The 19,316-nt window shown below is 35.0% G+C and overlaps 1 long non-coding RNA gene across 2 annotated transcripts in view; it reads left to right on the forward strand.

Moving 5' to 3' along the window:
• LOC139081001 (uncharacterized) overlaps window positions 1-19,316 on the forward strand; it is a 205,012-nt gene that overhangs the window by 77,320 nt on the left and 108,376 nt on the right. For both annotated transcript variants that reach the window (XR_011535924.1, XR_011535925.1), the window contains exon 2: window positions 4,754-4,825. This is a non-coding gene — a long non-coding RNA (uncharacterized lncRNA). The remainder of the gene's footprint in view (window positions 1-4,753; window positions 4,826-19,316) is intronic.

Genomic DNA, 19,316 nt, shown 5'->3' on the forward strand with positions numbered 1-19,316 from the left:
TTTGGGAGGCAGTTAGATTCAGATGATGTTATGAGGGTGGAGTCTCCCTGATGGGATTAGTATCCTTTCTAGAAAAGGAAGAGACCAGAGTTAGTTCTCTCTCTGTCACGTGAAGACACAAGAAGAAAGGCTTATGCAAGCCAAGAATAAGGGTTTCACCAAACAATGAATCTGCTAGCACATTGATCTTAAACTTCTCAGCCTTTAGAACTGTGTGAAGTAAATGTCTGTTGTTTAAACTACCTAATCTATGATATTTTGTTATAGCAGCCTGAGCTAACTAAGACAGGACCTATGGGAAACTAGCTCTGTAGAATTTAACTGGACAGTGTGGGAATAAAATAACAGCATATAAAAAAGTCAATTAAAAATGGACAGAGATGTGGGGCTGGCCGCGTGGTGTAGTGGTTAAGATTGGGTGCTCCATTTCAGCAGCCCCAGTTTGTGGATTTGGATCCCAGGCACAGACTTACACCACTCATCGTCCTGCTGTGACAGTGACCCACATACAAAATAGAAGAAGCTGGGCAAAGATGTTAGCTCAGGGCTAATTGTCCTCAGGCAAAAAGAGAAAAAGAAGAGGAAGAGTGGCAATAGATGTTAGCTCAGAGCAAATCCTCCTCAGGGGAAAAAAATGCAGAGGGGGGTAGAGAGAGCAAAAGAAGACATCAAAAAAACAAAAAGACGACCCATGAAATGGGAGAAAATATTTTCAAATGATATATCCAACAAGGCATTAATTTCCAAAATATATAAAGAACTCATATATATAACACAACAAAAGAAGAAACAACCTGATCAAAAAATGGGCAGAGGATATGAACAGACATTTTTCCAAAGAAGATCTACAGATGGCTAACAGGCACATGAAAAGATGTTCAACATCACTGATTATTAGGGAAATGCAAATCAAAACTACAATGAGATATCACCTCACACCCATCAGAATGGCTATAATTAGCAAGACAAGAAATAACAAATGTTGGAGAGGATGTGGAGAAAAGAGAACCCTCATACACTGCTGGTAGGAATGTAAGTGGTGCAGCCACCATGGAAAACAGTATACAGATTTCTCAAAAAATTGTAAATAGAAATACCATATGATCCAGCTATTCCACTGCTGGGTATTTATCCAAAGAACGTGAAATCAATAATTCAAAAAGATATATGCACTCCTATGTTTGTCGCAGCATTATTCACAATAGCCAAGACGTAGAAGCAACCCAAGTGCCCATGAACAGATGAATGGATGAAGAAGATACGGTGTGTGTGTGTGTATTATATATATATATATATATATATATATATATATATGCACAATGGAATACTACTCAGCCATAAAAAAGACAAAATTTTCCTATTTGCAGCAACATGGATGGACCTTGAGGGTATTATGCTAAGCAAAATAAGTCAGACAAAGAAAGAGAAACACTGTATGATTTCACTTGTATGTGAAAGTTAAATAAACAAACAAACATGTAGATAGAGAGAACAGATTGGTGGTTACCAGAAGGGAAAGTGGTGGGGGTAGAGTGAAAGAGATAAAGGGGCACATATGTAGGGTGACAGAAAAAAGTAGACTATTGGTCATGAATATGATGCAGTCTATACAGAAACTGAAATATATTAATGTACACTGAAAATTTACACAATGTTATAAGTCAATATGACTCCAATAAAATAATTTTTTAAAAAATAGGCAGAGGAACTGAATAGACATTTTTCCAAAGAAAGCATACAAATGACCAACTGGTGCATGAAAATGTGCTCAACATCACGAATCATCAGGGAAATTGAAATCAAACTACAATGATATATCACTGTACACCTGTCAGAATGGTTAATATCAAAAAGACAAGAGATTAAAAGTGTTGGCTCGGATATGGAAAAAAAGGAACCCTTGAACATCACTGGTGGGAATACAAATTAGTATTATCACTATGGAAAACAAGACAGTGGTTCCTCAAAAAATTAAAAGGAAAACTACCATATGATCCAGCAATCCCACTTCTGGGTATATATCTGAAGGAAATGAAATCACTACCTTAAAGAGATATCTGCACTCCATGTTCATTGCAGCCTGTTTACGACAGCCAAGATGTAGAAACAACCTAGGTGTCCATCAAAAGATGAATGGATAAAGAAGGTGGAGTATATATATGCAATGGAATATTATTCAGCATTAAATAAGGAAATACTGCCATTTACAACAACGTGAATGAACCTTGAGGGAATTATGCTGAGTGAAATAAATCAGAGAACGGCAAAAACTGTATGATCTCACTTATATGTGGAATCTTAAAAAATCAAATCATAGAAAGAGAGTAGATTGGTGATTGCCAGGGGTGGATGCGTGAGAGAAAAGGGTAAATGCAGTCAAAATGTACAAACTTCCATTTATAAGATGAATAAGTCTTTGGGATCTAATGTATAGCATGATAACTATAAGTAACGATACTGTATTTCATCCTTGAAAGTTGTTAAAAGAGTAAATCTAAAAGGTCTCACTACACACGAAAAAATGTTAACTATGTGAGGTGATGGATGTAACTAACTTTATTGTGGTAATCATTTTGCAATATACACATATATCAAATCATCACATTATACACCTTAAACTTATACAATGTTATATGTCAATTATACCTCAATAAAGCTGGAAAAACAGATTCCACATAATATATGTTCTGTTATTAAACATAAGTTACCAAGGACAGGGAGGTGGGGGAAATGGGGAGATGTTGGTCAATGGGTACAAAGTTGAAGTTATATAGAATGAATAAGTCCACAGATCTAATGTACAGCATGATGACTATAGTTAATACTGTATTCAATACCGGAAATTTGCTAAGAAAGTAGATTTCAGATGCTCTCATAACACACAAAATAAATGGTAACTATGTGAGGAGATGATACGTTTATTAGCTTGATTGTAGTAATCATTTCACTGTGTATGTCTATATCAAATCATGTTGTAAACTTTAAGTACATGCAATTTTTATTTTAAAAATTGAAAAACAATGTTTACACATTGGGAGTAATAAAAACTATGGATCTACATTTTTCATTTTTATACAGAATTTTAGACTATTTCGTATTGTTACTTACTGACCATGTGTGCGTAATGTTTTCTCAATATTACTAGTTTCTCCAAACATACAATTGGTGGAAAAATTATCTGGAATTTTGAACGACACTCTTCAAGACATAGTGAATATATTCCGAATACAAATTTTACAGTATAAAACTCAGGTGGACAAATTTTCTTTTTGTTTCTATTATTTATTGTGATCTCTCTATTGAGTCCCTCTTTGACTCAGTAGGAGACAACTGAACCTAGTTATTTCTGTAAAACAGTTAATTCAGTATTTTGTTTTTCATTCAATTCAGGATTTGCCACATTAGGAAAGGATTTACTTTCCCTCTCCTTTTCCTTGAGAGGTTATTTAATTAAGGGTGTATATAGGGTGCTCACTAGAATTATGAATGTGTTAGGGGAGGGGTGATCTGGTTCTAGATTCTCATGTGTCCATCTCATGCAACCTTTGGAATAGATATTGTTCTGTCTTGCTCTCAGCTGTAATTTTCTGTCCTGACATTTACTAAGGTAGTCATGCTCTCTCTGAATTCCTAGTTATAAGATTACTACTATTTTCTTCTACACCACCCCCTTATTTCAACAATGAGACCCTTAGGATCTGCCAGCTAGCTCTCTTGCTTGTTTGCAACCTCTAATTTCTGGCTTACTTTTGTGCTTTTCCTGGGAGCAGAGGAAAATCTGGCTTCTCTCTCTTACCACTCTGGAGCCACAAAAAGCTCTATGAATTGTCTCAGGCCAGATTGACCTACCTAGCCAAACCTCATCTCCTTGCCTTCTTTACCTGCTCTTGCACCATGCTGAAGTATAAAGACTGCTTGAATCTTGAAGATCTCTGAGTCATATGAAAAAAAGCAGCACAGATTCCATCTACTTTTAAATTTTTAACCTGTTTTGAAGTTCTATTCCCCTTCTACCCACACCAAAACTTAGATGTTCCTTGAGTCAGGCATACTTGAAGATCCCTTCTTAGAAACTTACTCCAGCATCTACTGTGTGTACTTCTTTTCTGACTCTGACTCTCTTTCCCAGCCAAGCGGTTTCTAGTTAAATTTCTGCTGTAGCCTTCATTCCATTGGGCAGTAATAGTGAAAGTCTAGTTTGAGCAGTGACCACCAATGGGGAAGACAAAGCTAATGTAGGGAGATAAACACGGACACGCACACATAAGTAAATATTTCAAAATATGACTCTGCCATAGCTAATCCTACTCCAATATTGCTTATAGAATCTATGATGTGATAAGCACATGGTGCCAGCTCAGTAAATTTGTGAATTAGAAAATGTAATGGTTCTGCTAACTGCAAGACACAGATATTACATATAAATTTATATGTTTATTTTTGCATTAAATTACCATGGATTAAAAGTAAAACAAACAAGCAAAGTATGCCAGAGAAGTGCTGAATACCTTGGGCACATTGAGATACAATTTAGGCATAAAGTCTGCCCTCAAAGAGTTTATATGCTAATAGAAAGAGACACGTTTGTTCACAAATAACTCTAACACAAAGCAGGCTGTGTGCTATAATAATAAGACATATGAATAGCTACAATTTATTGAGCTTTAATATTTGCCAAACCCCGTGCTTGGTACTTTACACACTTCAAGTTATTTATTGCACGTAACAACTGATGATGTTGTTTTTATTTCAGTATATAAAGAAACCTCAAGGAGATGAAGCCATTTGCCCATAGAAGCTGCATTGTATAAGAACCCAGAAAAAGGTGAGATTAATGCCAGTGGGGTGGGATTCAACACCTGTCTCATTAATGAGGAGGCATTTGAACTGGGTCTTCCTGAAAATGGATGGGAATTTCACAAACACATTTGGAGACTAGCTTAATGACATCAAAATAACAAAGATTTTTGAGTGAGGAGATAACATAATTAGGACTGTATTTTGAAACCAGCTCTGACAAACGTGTGAAGAAAAGATTGGAGAGTATAAATACTTCTCACCAAGCAGAAAAAAAACACTAGATGTTAAATGCATCTTGAATAAAAATTGACACTTTAATTGAGAATTGTTTATTTTAATAAATCTCTAAATCCTTGTACTTTAAGCTAGTTTACAAAAGCAGAGTCTAACTACACACCAGTGCTCAAAGATATGGTGAACTTAGAAGACAGTGATATCTATGTAGTTAAAAAAAAAGCATACTTAAACATCTATTGCTATCACAGACATAAAAGTTTAAGAAATGCCATTATTTGAAAATTATGTTGTATCAATTAATTAATGAGTGTTTAAAGACTATTTTCCAATCTTTGAGGAAAAATAAATAGCTATAGTCAACTAACAAAATGATTTATTAACCTAATCAAATGGGGCCTCTCTGTTGAACCAACAATAAAATTACTTATGGACTTTGATGGAGTATACATAGGCATTAATTTTGTCACCTCAACATTATGTTATCAATATGATAATATTTAAGAAACTGAAGCAAAATATTAAAGAGATCATACATTTTGGGGTCTGGGTTTTGTTTTCTTTTTTAAATATTGGCACCTGAGCTAACAACTGTTGCCAATCTTTTCTTTTCCTCTGCTTTTTCTCCCCCAATCCCCCCAGTATCTAGTTGTATATTTCAGTTGTGGGTCCTTCTAGTTGTGGCATGTGGGATGCCACCTCAATGTGGCCTGATTTGCGGTGCCATGTCCACGCCCAGGATTCAAACCAGTGAAACCCCGGGCCGCCGAGGGAGGTGGAGCTTGCAAACTTAACCACTCGGCCATGGGGCCGGCCCCTAGGTTTTTATCTGAGTTAAAAATCAAATTTGAGAGAAAGGCATGTACTGTATAATATCACTTATATGTGGAATCTAAAAAAAGTTAAACCTGTGAAAAACAGTAAAATGGTGGTTACCAAGGGATGGGGGGTGGATAAGAGTGATGTTGTTTAACAGTACAAACTTGAAACAAGTAATAAATAAACTCTAAATATCTAATGCACAGTGTAGTTAATACAGACAATAATATTATACTATAATTTTGTAATGTGATAAATATCACTACATTGGCAACGATATTAAAATATATAAATATATCAAAGGAACACGCTATACTCCTTAAACAATGTTATATATCCAATTTATTCAATAAAAAGATAAATAAATAAAAAAGACTTTTAAGCAATGCCACTTTCCAATGTAGCCAATATATTTAATAATTAATTACTAATGCTCAGCAGTTTTGTGTGACTGGTAAGATTATGGGTCTAATGAAATCAAGATTACAGCTTTCATAATTGCGTAGGTCGGTTACCTTCCCACAGATAAACAGACCATAATTTTCTATTGCTAGTGATGAGGATTATGTTCAACAAAACACTGATTTCACTAGGTATCAATAGGAATTATGTTATAAAGAGTTTCCCTGGTCAAATTAGTTTGAGAAATATTAACTTCAAATGAAGACAGATTATTGTTATGTTTTATTTTTGCTATAGGCGTTCTTTTTACTTTTAACATGCTCACATGCATTGCAAATCTCTAAGAAAAGAATATCGTATGTAGTATTTCCCAAAATAATATCATCACAGAATCTTTCATTACCTAACCATTTCAACAGACTGTTATGCTGCAAAACATATTCTGAGTATTCTACAGTATACCATATAACAAAGCTTCTTGTAATATGTGTTGCTTTTATGTTCAGATTCAAACAGCTATGATACATAAGGAAAAATTCATGATTATTTCACACGTGTATATCTGGTTTACTACTTTTTTCTTTCTTTTTTTTTTTTTTTTGCTGAGGAAGATTCGCTCTGAGCTAACAGATGTTGCCTATGTTCCTCTATTTTGTGTGTGGATTGCTGCTACAGCATGGCTGATGAGTGGTTTAGGTCCACCCCCAGGATCCAAACCTGTGAACCTGGGTTGCCAAAGCAGAGTGCATCAGACTTAACCACTAAGCCACAGGGCCAGACCCTGGTTTACTACTTTAATCAGATAGTACTTAGGTGGAGACTAATTGGACACATTTCATAACACAATGGCTATTTGTTTCCTGGTGATTGCTTAGGTTGGGTTTCCACAAAGTCAAAGATTTAAGTACATGTAGTTTATCTGGGGGGACAGGGAACACCAGCATGATCAAAGGGATGTGAGACAGGGAAGGGAAGGCAGCCAATAATGAGTATGTTCTTCTACCAGCTACCACAATAGACATCTAGAGATGAATCCTGCAGGGACCCCCTGGAAAACATCAGAAAATGCATGCCTCCACATTATCCCAGCTATGGGATGCTGGAGCAGTGGTATTCATACCCCTATATCAGTCAACCATTTGTTAAGGGCTGCCTTGATCAACTGGGACTGGGGAGTGGGGAGAGGCATTATTTCCTAGGCACTTCTGGGCAAAGTGGGCTCTGGCAGTACTACCCAACACATTACCTGTTATCAGAACATGTTTACCAATTATGCAAAGAACTTGCTAAAATGCTAGTGAATGTGGAGCAGTGAATAGGTTGCAAATAATCCAATTTCCCACTCAGATAAATTTTCAGGAAGTGGAAAAGAAAAACCTTGCAGAGGGAAAAGTCATTAAAGTGGTAAATAAAGAAAAGCACCAACAGTGGTCCAGAAATGTTGAGAGAGTCCTAAAAGGTTGGGGGTAGATAGAGTGGTATTGACTGAAGACGGCAGATCTGCATATACGCAGAGGCTGTTTATAGGTGAGACTGGTTCTGTGGCAGCTGCAAGCTCAAAGTCAGTTCATACAGGAATGGAAGAGGGTCCTGAGGTGTACATCAGGATGATTAATTAGGGAACTTTGTTTGAAGAGCTGTGTTTATTGTTCTCTCCCCCTTCTTTTATTTATGCTAAGCAGCTGGCAGAAAGCTGTAGGGGAACGCAGTGGGTCTGAATACCGAGACTGGAGAGAAAAAGCAGAGCTCAGATTTCCAATGAGACAACCAGGAGAGGCATGGGACCTCTCACAGCCAGAAGACACCCCCGGGAGGAGAATCTTCCTCTTCTCTTCATTCAGCCAGAACAGAGATAATGGCAAACAGATTAGCAGGAGGACAGAGGTGCTCAAAAACAATTCTGAGCAAGCAAATACGAATTATCAAATATTTGAAGGGAGTAAAATGCTAAAATCAAGTAAAAGTAGATTTAACACTCCTCTCCTCCTCCAAAGAGGGAAAACAACACATAAATAGTTCATGGCTGAATAGTAGAATAGACTCTGCTAAGGAGTGAGGTATGAAGTAACATTGAACCAAAGAATCCTTTGTTAAGGCAAGTTGAATGGGTAAATGCTGGAAAGTAAAAGAAAGAAACTGAACATTGGCAAAAAAGGTCCATATGTATCAATATTTTTCTAGTTAGATTTCCAGAGGGAAAGGTTAGAGGAAATGTGAGGATGGAAATCACTAAATCATGGGAGAAAATTTCCCAGACCTGAAAGAAGGCCTGTACCCTAAGACTTAACTATCCACCAGCCAGTTGGATAGCAAACAGGATGAATGAAAACTATCCACACTGAGACACATAGTGATGAAATGTTGGAACAATAAAAAGAAAGATAAAATCTTTACATGGTTCTACACAAACACAAATACACAAACATACAGGACCTTCACGAAATAAAATTAATCATATTGCTGTCAGACTTATCTACAACATCAGATACCAAGAAAATATAGAGCAAGAATATTTGATACTAAACAAATACCAAGAAAAGCTCATGGACATTAAATCCAGTCAATTTAACAGAAAAGAAAAGTGAAATTCATCAAATGCCTTATAGATTTTAAATTTTGTAGTGTAATTTAATCTCGCTGGAAATTCATGATGTGGACAGGCATGGAGATATTAATTAACTTACCCAAAGTAACACAGAAGCTATAGGTAGATTTATAATGTGAACTCATGTTTATTAGATGCCATAAGCTCTCATTCTATTCATTGCTATTTTCAATGTGGCTCACTATTTCTAGACTCATTGATTCTTTGATTGCTGACTTCAGAACACAACTTTAAAAGCAAATAAGTCAATAAAAATTACTAGGCCCCAGCTGTCTTCAAGAGGGTCCTTAAAAATACGAATGATTTTTAGTCTATCCAACTCTGTGGGGCCTAAATGTATTTCATCTAGGATCTGAACTCACTTATAACAACCTGGCATTAGAAATCAAAATGATCTCACTTCAGAAACTGACGAGGGAGTTAATACTTTCCCAGTTTTAAGGATAGAGAAATTAATAATTACTTAATGTCCCACATTTTGATAGTATCAAAACTATGATGAGAATCCAAGTCTTTTGTCTCTCAGAATATGCTATTCTAAGAAAAAATTAATATAAACTAGACAACTGAGGAGGGATTTTCATTTTCAGAGAGAAGCAGCCACAAGGAAATTTAGAAGAAAAAAATGACACAAGTCCTATTATAACTCTGTAAAAATTACACAAGCAACAGAGCATGCTGTCATGACAATTCCAGACTGAAATCTGAGATTAAAACAACAGCAACATAGTTATATTAAAGATGACACAGTTCAGATTCGAATTTGTAGACATTGAATTTTTCCTGCTTGCATTAACATTACATATACAATATAATCAATATTATTTGCACACTTACATATATAGTTGTACTTAAAACAAGAAAGAGAATTAGAAAGGCAATTCTATAAACACTCACAATAAGACAACAAAAGCAACAAAGAAACCAAAGCAATTATATTAGCGGGGATTGATGGCCCCCTGAGAAACAGGGCCAATGTGAGGGTTGGAACTCTGGAGCTGATGATAATAACATGGCTCGGAGGCAATCACAATCCAGGATGCATACAAGGAGGCAGGAGAAAAAATCCTCAATGGAAAGTGAGTGCTTAAGCCTGAAACACCAATCATCTAAATAAGTTCAATGCTGTGGTAAGAAAAACCCAATAGAAGACAACATTTATACTGGAGCACTAGGAATATTAAAGTAATCTGTACAGCCCTAAAAATAAATGGATTTAATACCTTCAATAAACAAAGGTATCATGCTGACTTTGTTAGTTAGAAATTATAAAAAAGAAGAAGAATGAAATAATAAACAGTTATGAAGAAAAACCAATTTGTCATTTTGAAAAGAAATAGTGTTGAAATAAAGTAAAAATCTTAGCACAGACTCTTACCTAAATGGACAGAGATTAAGAATGACCACAGCTGAAGAATAAATTAGTAGGCTAAAAGGTCAGGTGTAGCAGTTATCTGAAACAGATCAGAAAAAATAAAAAAAGGAAAACCACAAAAGAAAAGATTGGAGACATACATAGATCCGGAAGTCCCAACATTTCTCTATTAAGAATTCTAAATGAGAGGGCAGAAGAATGTTGGGTCAAACATATTTGAAGAAGTAATGAATGAAAATTTCCCAGAATTGAAAGTGTTCATGCATCCTGGTATTGGAAGAACCCATTGTTGAGCAGGACAAATGAAAAAATGAAACTCGTCTTAGTAGTTTAAATTCAGATCAAGGATAAGGAGAAATTCCTAGAGCTAAACAGTGGTAGAGATTCTCAAATTCCCCCACAATTCTCTTAAAAACTCTCAAGAAATGTATCAATATTTTAACAGCACTCAAGTAAGAAATGTTGGTCTTTCAACACACATGAGAGCTGATGCTGGTGCTCTTGCTTTTTTCTTTTTCTTTCAGAGTAGAACGTAATGTTTAAATACATTAAATGCATTTAGATTTCTTTTGAACTATTACCTTAAAATTGCTGTAGCAATTAAAGGATGATGTACCATTCAGGATCTTGTGTCATAGATTTGATGATTATTGCTGCAAGAGATCAGCAGTAATTTATTTTAATGAATGAGGAGCATTGTATAAATATATTCTGAATTCTTATAGTCTTGCTGCTCAGTTATATTAAATTGTATGAGTTATTGATGGGAGAAAAATCTCATAAGTAAACAGAAAAACCAGGATAGTTTTCCCATCAGGACTCTGATACTGTTTTTCTCCTCGCTGTAAAATACATTCTTCCATTTGATAAAATGCTCTACATTTATATTTTATGAAGTATCTATCTATCAACTTTGAATATATATATTCAAAGGATATATATATACATATTCTATCTATAGAGGTGAATATATAAAACCATCTCCATAGTTACTGTTTTATGTAGTTATTTCATATATTTTAAATTATCTATAGTTTTAAAAAATTGCTATTAACATTGAATTTCAAAATGCTGGAGATTTTAGAGTCAACTTAACTGAATATACAAGCAGAGGTCAATGGGATGATCTGTTTATTAATGCATATTTAAATCAAGTATTACATACACTTGTTTTATGTAGAATTATGTCCTTTGGAATTTATGTAACTCAGCTGTCAAGGGTAGCTAAAATGAATTTTCTTTACTTAAAATTATATCTCCTTTGTGAGATTTCTCTTCTCTTTATCATTTATTTCACCACTCAAAATGAAGTTAAGAGGAACAGATGCACATCAATGTCTAAGCCAAGTGTCTAAAATCAAACACCCCCCCCCCATCTCTGGAAAGCTTAAAGACTGACAAGATCTGTTGAAGAAATATGGATAGTGATTAAACAGTTCTACTTTTCTTCTTCCATATCAGAACATCCAGCCAATTTATTTGCTTTAAGAATTTCTGCTGGTTTTATGCGTGAAATATTGATATTGGGTTACGGTAGAAAAGAAATTACCTAAGCAAGAAAAAAAACCCAAACAAAGTAAAACAAACCAAAAAAATTGCACCATCTCCTCCTCAAAACGTGGGAGAGGAAGAGAGATATTATGTATCACAGTTAGAAATATCCTTCCGTACATAGCCATGTGATGCTCAAGGACAGCAGCCACGTTTTATTGAAATTATTACCTTCAATACCTACAGCAGAATACCTGTCACATAGTAGGCACACCATAAAATTTTGCTGTACAGTTGAGTAAGCTGCCTATATAAACCAAGCCTTAAAGGAAAGTTCACAGATATTAAACTAATGCAATTGATAATAAAAGTCCAAATAAGATTTTATATGCCTGGTTATCTTATAATGTTCTACTCTACAGTATTGGAATAAAAGGCATAAGGGACATTCTACAAAATTATTGGCCAGCCCACTTCAAAAAATGTCAAGATCATGAAAGTTGGAAAGACAGAGGAACTCTTCCCAAATAAAGGAGACTTAAGATACGTAAGAACTAAATGCATGTGATTTGGATTCTGAACCAAGAAAGAAAATGAATTTTTTCTTCTTCTTTTGCTATAATGAACATGAAGTCAACTGATGAAATTTGAAAAAGTCTGTCAATTGAATAATAGTGGTGCACTGATGTTAATTTTCTAATTTAGAAAATGCTCAATGGTTGTATGAGAGAATGTCTTCTGTTTTTTTCTAAGATCCTGAAGTATGTAGAAACACAGAGGCATTATGTCTGCAACGTGAGAGTGAGCAGAAGAAGACGTTGCAATAGCTTAACGTTTGAGGAATCTAGGTGAAGTGTATGCAAGAATTCTTTGTACAATTCTTGTGGCATTACTGTGAGTCTGAAATTATTTTTTTCAAGCTAGCTAAAAGAATGATCTTTTTTAGTCATTTTATGGTCTTGACAGGCTTTACAAAAAGCAAATACTCAGTTATTTGAAAGGATTGATTCAGAATTTCAGTGGATAAAGAGGAAAGATACACAAACGTAAACAATAATAATGTTTACATGTATAATTCCAAAAAAATAGTAACTTAGCACAAAGAAAGTGTAGTTTTGAGGTACATATTTCTCACTTTCCTACCTCCAATAACAGGAAAAAATTTTATTAGTTTTAGGGCAAGAAACGTCCTACTATTTTCAAAGAATAAGTGTCCTGGTGGGATGAATTAAGGTGCAGACTGAAAATACAGTTCCCAAATGGCAATAATTTACAGGTGAGTTCAATAAATTGGGGAGAAAGGAAACAACAGAAAGAATGCTTGGAAGATTTTCAATAGCAACTGTCTGTGCTGTTGAACAAATCTGCAGTTGCTGCCTTCGCCTCAATGCCGTGGGATTATTTTCAGTGGAGCTTCAAGGGGAAGAAATGGCTGCTTGCCAGTTTCCGTGTTCTCATCCAGCTGTTCAGACAGTTAAAGGACTTAAGTTGGTTTGAGCAGTCATGCAGTCTGCCTCTGAGACACAAGTAAGCATCTTACTAGACTATTTACAAATTTGTTTAAAATGGCAATCATTAGTACTGAGAGAGAGTGAAAAAAGACAATGTTCTTGCTTAACTAAAAAAAATGATCAATAAACCAAACACCCAGGAGGTGTTCCTTGGTACATCTCTTTTCTGCTCCCATTTTTTTCTTGTTACTACAACTCCCTGAATGCTTAAAACTCAGAATTTGACAAAGTGGAAAAACATTAGCTAAATTTACTGAAAGTTTTAAAAACCAACACAAACAGCTTTGCATAGTACATGTATGAAGTTTTTACATCAGTCTCTATAGATTAATTGAATTTCCACCTTTTAAAATCAATAGGCAATAGGAACAAATTAGAATTTTTTTTGTTTTTCTCTGCTTTATTGAAGTATACCTAATATATAAAAAGTACACATATTTAATGAGGACATTTTGTTGAGTTTGAGCCTATGCATATAATCTTGTTGTCATGACCACTATCAAGGTAAGAAACATATCCATCACCTCCAAAAGATTTCTTGTGTTCCCTTGCTTTCTTTTCCTTTGTGATAAGAACACTTAACATGAGATCTACCCTCTTAACAAGATTATGGTGCACAATACCATATTGTTAACTATAGGCCCTATGTTTTACAGTAGATCTCTAAAGCTTATTCATCTTGCATAGCTGTAACTTTATACCCATTGAACGACAACTTCCCATTTCCCCCTCTCCCATCCCCTGTCAACCACCATTCTATTCTCTGATTCTCAGAGTTTGATTATTTTAGATACCTCAAATAAGTAGAATCGAGCAGTATTTATTCTTCTGTGGCTGACGTTTCACTTAGCATAATGTCTTCTTAGTCCATCCATTTTGATGCAAATGGTAGGATTTCCTTATTTTTTCAAGGTGAAATAATATTCCACCATATGTATATACCACATTATCTTTATCCATTCATCTATTGATGGTCGTTTGGGTAATATTTCCATGTTTTGACTATTGTAAATAATGTTGCAATGAATATGGGAGTACAGATATCTCTTCAAGATCCTGATTTCAATTCTTTTGGATACATACCCAGGAGTGGGATTAATGATCATATGGTGGTCCTGTTTTTAATGTATCGAGGAACCTCTACACTGTTTGTGATAGTGGATGCACCATTTTACATTCCCACCAACAGTGTACAAGTGGTCCAATTTTCCTATATGCTCGCCGGCATTTGTTGTCTTTTGTTTTTTTTGCTAATGGCCATCCCTACACGTGTGAGGTGATATCTCTTGAAGTTTTTATTTGCATTTAGTGATGCTAAGTACCTTTTCATATAACTGTTGGCCATTTGTATGTCTTTTTTTGAGAAATGTCTATTGTCTTCTGCCCTAATTTTTTGGTATTGGGTTGTAGGAATTTCTTATATATTTTGGAAATTAACCCCTTATCAGACATTTGTTTTTCAAATACATTTCCCAATCCATACGTTGCCTTTTAACTCTGTTCATGTTTTCCTTTGCTGTGCAAAAGCTTTTTAGTTTGACGTAGTCCCATTTGTCTGTTTTTGAAATTATGAAACAGAGACTAGAAAACAATAGGAAAGATCAATGAAACTAATAGTTGGCTTTTTTGAAAAGATAAACCAAGCAGACAAATTTTTAGCTAGATTAAGAAAAAAAGAGAAGACTCAAATAAATAAAATTAGAATGAAAGAGAAGACATTACAATTGTTGCAATAGAAACACAAAGGGTTGTAAGAGACTTCTACGAAAATTATACAACAAATTGCATAACCTAGAAGAAATGGGCAAATTCCTAGAAGCATACAACGTATTAAGGTTGTATTAAGAATGAATCATGAAGAAATAGAAAATCTAAACAGACTTATAATGAGTAAGGAGGTTGAAGCCATAATCAAAAACCTCCCAACTAAGAAAAGCCCAGGACCAGATGGTTTCACTGTGGATTCTACCAAACCTTTAAAGAAGAATTAATGCCAATCCCTCTCAAACTCTTCCAAAAAAAGGAAGAGGAGGTAACAATTCCAAGCTAATTTTACAAGGCCAGAGTTACTCAGATATCAAAGTCACTATAAGAAAAGAAAATTACAGGCCAATAACTCTGATGAAATAGAGGCAAGAATCCTCATCAAAATTCTAGCAAATCTATTTCAACAGCACATTAAAAGGATCATATACCATGATCAAGTGGGATTTACCTCTGGAATGCAAGGATGACTCAACAAACACAAATCAATTAATGTGATCCACCACATTAAGAAAATGAAGGATAAAAACTTTATGATATCAATAGATGCAGTAAAAGCATTTGGCAAAATTCAACATACTTTCATGATAAAAATTCTCAAAAATTGGGTATAGGAGGAATGTATTTCAACATAATAAAGGCCGTATATGACAAGCACACAGCTAACATCATACTCAATGATAAAAAGCTGAACGCTTCTCCTCTTAGATTAGGATCAAGACAAGGATGCCTGCTGAAGGAGATCATAGCAGCATTCTTGCTAGGCTTTAAGCCTAGGAAAAATAAATTGCAAATGGGTGACTGGGAGATATGTGATCTGCTGACTCTCATAATTATTATACCAGATTGCTTTGCTTTGGAATCTCAGGCCAGAGGGGAGTATGTCATAGAGCATGAAGGCAAGGGGTTTAAGAACGCCGGGCCCTTGCAGGAACTGAATGCAGCCTGCATACCTTGCTGATTGTTCTTAAGATACTCCCCAAGGGAATGACCTGGGATAGGGCTGGTGTGCTTCGGGGGGATGAAGAATAGAACCTTTGGGCTTTGGCTTGCATGTCCCTGCAGGCGTGAGTTCCTGCTATTGTACATGCTTGTGATTCTTTACCCGCAAATAAATATGTGGCGATCCAAGGGACCTCACCTCAGTCCTTGAGGCTGATGGCCCCTGTCCCATTGAATATATAGATTGTGTTCTGTCTATTAATTCCATCCGCTCCTTCGGCTCGCTGCCTAGCCAGTCTCAGCAGCAGATGCCCACTCTTGTGAGTTCTATTCAACTAGTACTGGAAGTCCTAGCCAGAGCAATTAGGAAAGAGGAAGAAATAAAAGGTGTCCAAATCAGTAAGGAAGAAGTAAAATTGTCTCTGTTTGCAGATGACAAGGTCTCATATGTAGAAAACTCTAAAGACTCCACCAAAATACTATTAGAACAAATACATTCAATAAAGTTGCAGGATACAAAAGCAGCATACAGAAATCAATTGCATTTCTAGACAACAAACTACCTAAAAAGAAAATTAAGAAAATAATCTGATTTACAATAGCATCGAAAAGAATAAAATACCTAGGAATAAACTTAACCAAGGAGGTAAATGATTTCTATCTTGAAAACTACAATATAGTGATGAAAGAAATCAAAGAAATTGAGGAAGACACAAATAAATTGAAAGATATTCTGTGTTCATGGGTCAGAAGAACTAATATTGTTCAAATGTCCACACCATCCAAAGTGATCTACAGATTTAGTGCTATTTCCATCAAAATTCCAATGGAATTTTTATAGAAATAGAAAAATTACTAAAATACATACAGAACAACAACAGGACAAAACCCTGAAGAGCCAAAACAATCTTGAGAAAGAACAAAGCTGGAGCCATTACACTTCCTGATTCCAAAATATATTACAAAGCTACAGTAATCAGAACAGTATGGTCCTGGCATAAAGACAGTTAGATAGCTGAATGGAATAGAATAGAAAGCCAAGAAATAAACCCACACATATATGGGCAGTTGATCTTCAACAAAGACAGAAAGAATACACACTGGGGAAAGCATAATCTCTTCAACAAATGTTGTTAAGAAAACTGCATAGCCACATGTGAAAGGATGAAATTGAGCCCCTACCTTATACCATACACAAAAATCAACTCAAAGTGGATTAAAGACTAAGACTTAAGATTTGAAACTTTAAAACTCCTAGAAGAAAGCATAGGGACGTAGGAGAAAAGCTTTATATCATTGCTCTTGGAAATGATTTCATGGATATGATAGCAAAAGTACAGGTAACAAAAGCAAAAGTGAGTAAGAATTTGTGAAACACATTTAACTCTGTCAAGCTCTTGGAACTAAACTATGCTTTAGCAGTATCTTAAAGATAAAATTCAGGAGCGTATGGGAATTTATGAAAAAGTACTAGCAAATAGGAGCATTTAAAAGCTCTTTTACTATTTTGTGTTCTGCAGACACTTACATTATGATTTGATAAATAAGGAGAAAGAACATTTCCTTTATATTTCTAAATAGAAATATAAGTTATACTTGAGCATGGTTATAGTCCACTTGTTTTAAAGACTTGCTTAGCTATTTAACATGCAAACAGCCCACAAATTTGTAAAACTAAAATAAGCTAAATCATTATATTTTTATGTAAATAACATGCCATGTAAATACTTGAAGTATTGCTTCTTAGTTACAAAGATAGCAGGTAAGGCATATGCCATATTCTTCTGGGTAAAGGTGATCAAAAATCGATGCTTAGAGCAATCCATCTCACCCACCCTGATGCTTCTTTGCCTGAATGTATTTAAAAAGTAAATGAACAAACAAACAAACAACCTCAAATCTCAGGTTATGCAGACATTTGCTAATGGTTTTGAATGATTAAAACTTGGATGACCAAAAAAGATCGTCTGTACTTTATTGCCTAAAATATTACACAGGAAAATTATTTCAAGGCTAAATAAAAATAATATCTACTAGGTATCTTCTAGATGGGATTATAAAGCTAAATAACAACCAAAACCATTTCCTTTAAAAGTTGTACTTTAAACGATACTTTTATCATATATACTTTATATAATAATAGATACTTTATACTTTAAGCAACATAATTCACGAGAACCCAAAGATTTTTGTAAGCAGCTTGTCTTCCTCCAAGAATGAACTAGACAGTAAACAAACTTGATTTCTGTCTTTTTCTTTTCGTTTTTTTTTTTTTTTTTTTTTTTGGCCAAGGAGGTGGTTAACTTTATTTGCAGTTCTGTGACAGTCCTCTTTTATTTCTGCTTTAATGGAGTGATTTTAGACTTTAACTTATCTCTATATAAGATCTCCCATACTGTTCTGATATCTATAATTTTCTTCAAAATATTTCATTATGGTCTCTATTATATTATGCATTTACTAATTAGTTCGAGTTTCAACTCTATAGGCAGTGACTTCTAATAGAAAATCCAGACTCCAAGATAGCCTGTCTGGCATTTTATTAGAAAAGTCACACTCCGGAGCTGGCTACCACAGCATCTCTGCTATCTGTACCTCAATCAACACCAAGCATTTTGCTAAATGCTATTCTGAATGTCAAAATTGGTTTTCACCGGTGATAGTAAAAATTTTGATGATAGGCAGTTTGTTTAAAATATTTTCGAGATATCCCCACTGTTAGTATGAATAGGACATAAAAATGCAGCAAGGCCCCTAGCTATAACAGATGGTGTCTGAGACACGATCTCTAAGTGACCCTGTGTCCAAGAAGACTGTGGTTACCCAGGAGTAATCTTGCCTCTGAAATTTTCATAAATCCTTCCCAAATGAAACCCTTTATGAAAGGAATGGTTGGAGTACCTAGGAATTCCTTAAGCTCTCAGAATTGGTTGTAATTTATTAAACAAATAAACATATTATTTATTTAATATCTGTGTATATAAGGAATTTTGTTTGAAACACTATTTCCTTGCAACCTACTAGAAAATTGTGAGAAAGAAATAATCTTCACTCACCTCCAACTTCTTTGGTAGCTAAAGTTATGTACCAAAAAACCTAGGAGCTACGTATAACCAAATTGGTTTAGGTCAGGTTGCAACAAATAGCAAGTCTAAATTTATCTGTGCTATCAAATACCTTTGGTCTGCCTGAGACATGTTATTTTTCTATTTCTTAAAATCAAATGGAGACCAGTTAAAACAGAGCATGAACTTCTACCTGGACTGAATAGATATATTTATCCTCAGGGACCTTATTTTTCATTACCACCCCTAACTTACAGGTTCCCAGCACCTGTATATCCTTATGAAAGCAGAGCCACATGGGGAGGTGG

Source organism: Equus przewalskii, chromosome X (genome assembly GCF_037783145.1).
Source record: "Equus przewalskii isolate Varuska chromosome X, EquPr2, whole genome shotgun sequence".
Classification (NCBI taxonomy): domain Eukaryota; kingdom Metazoa; phylum Chordata; class Mammalia; order Perissodactyla; family Equidae; genus Equus; species Equus przewalskii.